At 33.6% G+C, this 5,400-nt stretch overlaps 1 non-coding gene across 1 annotated transcript; it reads right to left on the bottom strand.

The window, feature by feature from the left end:
* Window positions 1-3,554: 3,554 nt before the first annotated feature.
* Window positions 3,555-3,662, bottom strand: LOC131183625 (small nucleolar RNA R71). Its single transcript, XR_009151665.1, has one exon. It is a non-coding gene; the product is annotated as a small nucleolar RNA R71 (small nucleolar RNA).
* Window positions 3,663-5,400: the final 1,738 nt, after the last annotated feature.

Here is a 5,400-nt window from a genome sequence, read left to right as displayed (position 1 = left end):
CAATCTCAAATAAATTCAGTGTAACACATCAACAAATTTATAGTCATATATCAATCAATATAAAGACATTAAAGGCCTGTTTTCGGAATCCTAGTGGTTCTAATGCAGAGATAATTGACAAAATTAATTATTTAATCAAAATTAAAATAAAATTCAATAATAAAATAAAACTCTAGAACCTCACATGTAAAATAATAGTTAAAATACTAATTTAAAATTTCATTTAATAATAATTTTAATGCTAAGGAATTTCAAAGGGATTAAAATGGTGTCATGTACTATAATTACCACTCACCTGAAACCTTCAAGACAATAGTTATATTCAATAAAAGAGAGACAATTTCAGCTGAGAGATTGAATATTCGAATCTCCTTGAACTTGAAAATAGAATCCAAGGTGATAAATAGGGAAATAAGAATTTATGGATTATCTGCGCATATCAGATTATAAATCGTAAATTTATATATATATATATATATATATATATATATATATATATATATATATATATATATATATATATATATATATATAACAATAAATAAAAGATGATGAAAATACATGTTGAGAGTAATTGGTAGAAAAATAAGGTGATAAACAAGCTTTGAGAGCAAAGTTTAGCAGAAAGAGATGATTAGAGTATATATATTTCAAGAGTTCTATTAGGTATAGAATGTGATAAGAGTTATTATTGAACTAGATTATTTAGATTACAGATATATATTTAATTTCAAAAATAATATATATATATATATATATATATAAATAAGCAGGCAATCCAATAAAATATTTCCTTTTTTTTATAAATATATTAAATTATTGTTAGCTAATTAATATAAATAAATAAATAAAATATTGAGTTTCCGCATACTTCCTCCCTTAAAAGAAATTGGGTCTCCGAATTTAAACAGACAAAATTCTAACCTGAAGAATCAAATAAGTGAGGATATTTGGCTCGCATTTCATATTTTACCTCCCATGTGGCCTCACTGCTTGAGTGATTATGCCACCTGACTTTGACCAAAGCTACTTCCTTAGACCGGAGTTTCCTAATTTGTCGATCTAAAATCTTTACTGGTTGCTCCTCATATGACATATCATCCCTAAATTGTATGGTCTGAGGTTATAAAACATGAGATGGATCTGGTACATACTTCCTAAGCATAGAAATATGGAAAACTGAATGTACATGTGCAAAACCAGGTGAAAGGGTGATGCATACATTTTGCATAATCATTTAGGTTTAATTTCATAGCCATTTTATTTGATTATTAGTCACTTTTAGCTAATTTCATTTGTTATTTAGTTAGTTTTTCATAATTCTCAATTTTGGATTAATTTGTAATTTTTACTTTGTTTTGTAGGAAAAATGGTGTTTTGGAAGGACTAAAAAGAAATTTTACCATTGAGGAGTGATCTCTACAGCCAAAGATGCCAAAAAAAAGTTTCAAAGTTGAAATATGTATTGGCCAAATTGCGCATAACTTGCCGCATAAGCCATGCAGATCTGCATAAGGAGAAAAATCACTGTTCCAATACCTGCCGAATTGTGCATAAGAAGAGTGCATGGCTTATGCAGATTCACGCCCCCTTATGCAATCTCACGGAATTGTGCATAACCTATGCACCTGGTCATGCAGTTTCGCATAAGTGAGCTGAGAATCGCATAAGGGACTGCATGACTTATGCAGTCCACTTATGCAGTCCCACAAAGATTTCATTAATGAGCTGACAAAAGATTCCCTCAGAAAATCCCTCATAAAACACACCATTTTAGGGCTCCATGTCAGAAAATGTTATAAATAGCCCCATTTCCCATTTTAGAAGGGGGAAAAAAAAGAAAGAGAAGGAAGAGGAGAAGAAGGAGCAACAGCAACTGAAGAGACACAATCACCTCCCACACCATTTTCAACCAGATTTGAGGATTTCTTTCTTTTCTTACATTTTTCCTACATTTCTAGTGTTGAGCTTTTTGTTTCTTAGCTTAGATTAAAGTTTTATTTCCATATTAAATCAGAATATCTTTTAAATATTATGGATAGTGAGTAGTTTTACTTTGATTCTGGAGTAAGGGATGTAATATTTAGTTATTTTTATAGATTTGAACTGGGTTAGTCCCAATTTAATGAATTTATGAGGTTTAATCCATTTCTTGTGTGCTTATTCACATGCTTAATGAAGGGCCCCATTAAGTTATGTTCTTAATCCTTGGTTGAAGTACCGAAAGGAGAAAACCAAGTGATAGTTAATCAAGAAATTAGACTTAATTAACTTAGATCTAGAAATAGACTAAGGGTTAAGAGGGTTTTAATAGATTGATTGAAGAACCTAATGGGTCTTGGTTAATTTTAACTCCACGAAAGTAGGATTAAGTTAATTAAGGCACTCTTTGTCTCACTCGAAAGAGTTTTCAAAGGATTTTAGAATTAATCTCCTTTAAACCCATAAATTTCATGGATTGGGCTAGCTAGGAAAAATCCCAAAATGACTTAAATATGAACCCTTAACTCCAGAATCGTCTTTCATCAATTATTGCTTGGAATTTTACTTTTGAGTGTTTAGTTTAATCTCATTTTATTAATTTTCATTATTATTAATTTCTTTATTTTGCGAATTATTAAATTAGTCATTGTTTGAATTTAGTTTTGCATTTTCATACCTTATGCTTCAAATTCCTAAATTTCTTTATTAATTTGATTAAAATACAATTTTAACATATTTTATTTTATATCAAAAATTCAATCATTAATACAACTCTTCGTGGAAACGATATCTTTTTCTATACTACTTGAACGACCCGTGCACTTGCGGTTGGGACACATCAAGTTTTTGGCGCCGTTGCCGGAGAGTTATTTGTTTAAGATTGAATTCTTGATTATTTTAGTTGTTTATAGTTTTATCTTTGTTATCTTTTCATTTTGTGTTTGTTTGTTCTTTTTCAGGTACTTTTAATCTTTTATGAGAAGAGCTAGAAGCACAAGTGACACATCCTTATTGTTCAATCCTGAAATTGAGAAATTTTATAAAGCCAATAAGAAAGAAACCAGAAGAAGAAAAGAAGCATTGAGAGAAACTGAATTAGAAGAAGTCATGGCTGATGAAAGAATTAGAATTGGTGGTAATGCTGGAAATGATCGAAACAATGAAAATGCAGCCCAAGGTGAAGAGGTTGTAAATGCTAATGTACCTAGGGGAAGTATGATGGATCATGCTTTTCCTCGTTTTGATGACTTGAGAGAGAGCATAGCATGACCAAGAATTGATGCAAATAGTTACAAGATGGATTTTGGAGTTTTACAAATGATTCAGAATTCTCAATTCGGAGGTCATCCTTCAGAAAATCCTCATACTCATCTTAAGAAGTTTGTTATGATCTGTGACATGCAAAAGCAACCAGGAGTATCTGATGATGCAGTAAGGCTAAAATTGTTTTCATTCTCTTTGAAAGATAGAGCATTGGATTGGCTCGATTCTTTACCTCACAACTCAATTACAAATTGGGAGCAGCTCACTGATGCATTTCTTGCCCAATACTTTCCACCTGGAAAAACTCAAGAGTTGAGGAATCAAATGATTGCTTTTAGACCAAGAGAAGATGAGACTCTTTATGAGTCATGGATGAGATGGAAGGAATTGGAGAGACAATGTCCACATCATGCCATTCCTAAATGGATGATAAACTAGAATTTTTACACAAATGTCACTCCTGCTATCAGAGGAATCATTGATGCTCAAACTGGAGGAGAATTCATCATTAAGCATGAAGATGAAGCTTATGAGTTATTAGAGAAAATAGCAAAGAACAGTCATCTATGGAGTAGTCCAAGAGGGTCAACTCCAACTCAAAAAAGGCAAGTTACTAGAATGTATGAGCTTGATCCATTCAACATGATTAATGCCAAATTTGATGCACTCACTAATGTCCTTGCTAAGAAAATGGAGGATTTAAGTATGCTAGTCAGTTCATCATCATGCTCTGGGAATTCTCAACAAGTTACTTATGCAGAAGGAACAATGAGCTGTGGAGTAGATTATCCTTCATATGCTTGGAGGAATCATCCAAATTTTTCATGGGGGAATCAGCAAACTCAAGCTTTAACTCAGAACTTTCCACCACAACAACAAGGGCATCAATACCAACAACCTTGGCAACCACCACCTAGTTTTCAGCAAAAGAATGCAAATCCTGCACCTCTACCAAAACAGCAAGAACAAAGTTCCACCACAGAGGCTTTATTACAACAAATTCTTGCTAATCAAACTAAGGGTGATAAAGAGATGAGAGAGATGAAAGCAAGGCTGGAACAAATGCAAACACACAATAGGATGCTGGAAAATCAGATTGCACAATAAGCACGCTCATCAAGTACCAAATCTATGGGGAAACTTCCTAGTCAAACAGAAAATCCAAGGGAGCAATGTCATGCCATCACACTGAGGAGTGGTAAAATAGTGCATACTGAGAAGAGTGAAAAAGTTGAGAAGAGAGAAAATGAGAAAGATGTTGAGAGAGATGAAAAATAAAAGAGTGAAAAAGGGAGTGCAAGAAAAGGTAAAGAGGAGGTTGGAGGGAAAGAAGAGAAATATATACCTCCAGAGCCTTACAAGCCACAGCTTCCCTTTCCACAGAGATTTCAAAAAGCCAAGATTGATAAGCAATTTGGGAAGTTCTTAGAGGTTTTAAAGAAGCTATATATATATGTGCCTTTTATTGATGCTCTTTCCCAAATGCCTTCTTATGCTAAGTTTTTGAAATAAATTCTCTCAAACAAAAGAAGACTTGAAGATTATGAGACTGTAGCCTTAACTGAGGAATGCAGTGCTATCCTCCAAAGGAAACTTCCTCCAAAGCTCAAGGATCCAGGGAGTTTTTCAATTCCATGCCACATTGGGGAATCATGTTCTATAAAAGCTTTATGTGATTTAGGGGCTAGTGTAAGCCTTATGCCCCTCTCCATCTATGAGAAGCTCAACATGGGAGATCTTAAGCCGACCCACATTTCTCTTGATTGGTGTGGATCAATTAAGTATCCTGAAGGGATTTTGGAGAATGTGCCTCTAAAGGTTGGGAAATTCTACATACCTGTTGACTTTGTCATCTTGGACATGGAAGAGGATTCTAATATCCCAATCATTTTGGGGAGGCCTTTCCTAGCTACAGCTGGTGCTTTGATTGATGTGAAAGGTGAAAAGCTCACTCTCAGAGTCGGAGAGGATCATTTAGTCTTCAACATTGGCAATGACAAGAAGAAGCAACATGAAGATGTAGACTCTTGTTTGAGAATTGATATAGTTGATGAGTTAGTAAAAGAGCACTTTAGAAAGAGCTATCCGAAGGCTTCTCTTGAAAGTTGTCTTATCCATGAAGGGAGTATCAATGATGAAAATCCAAAAGAGGCT

The sequence above is a fragment of the Hevea brasiliensis genome, chromosome 9, assembly GCF_030052815.1.
Source record: "Hevea brasiliensis isolate MT/VB/25A 57/8 chromosome 9, ASM3005281v1, whole genome shotgun sequence".
In the NCBI taxonomy this organism is placed as follows: Eukaryota; Viridiplantae; Streptophyta; class Magnoliopsida; order Malpighiales; family Euphorbiaceae; genus Hevea; species Hevea brasiliensis.
The sequence above is the reverse complement of the archived record's forward strand: the minus strand, read 5'-3'. Positions and strand labels throughout refer to the sequence as shown.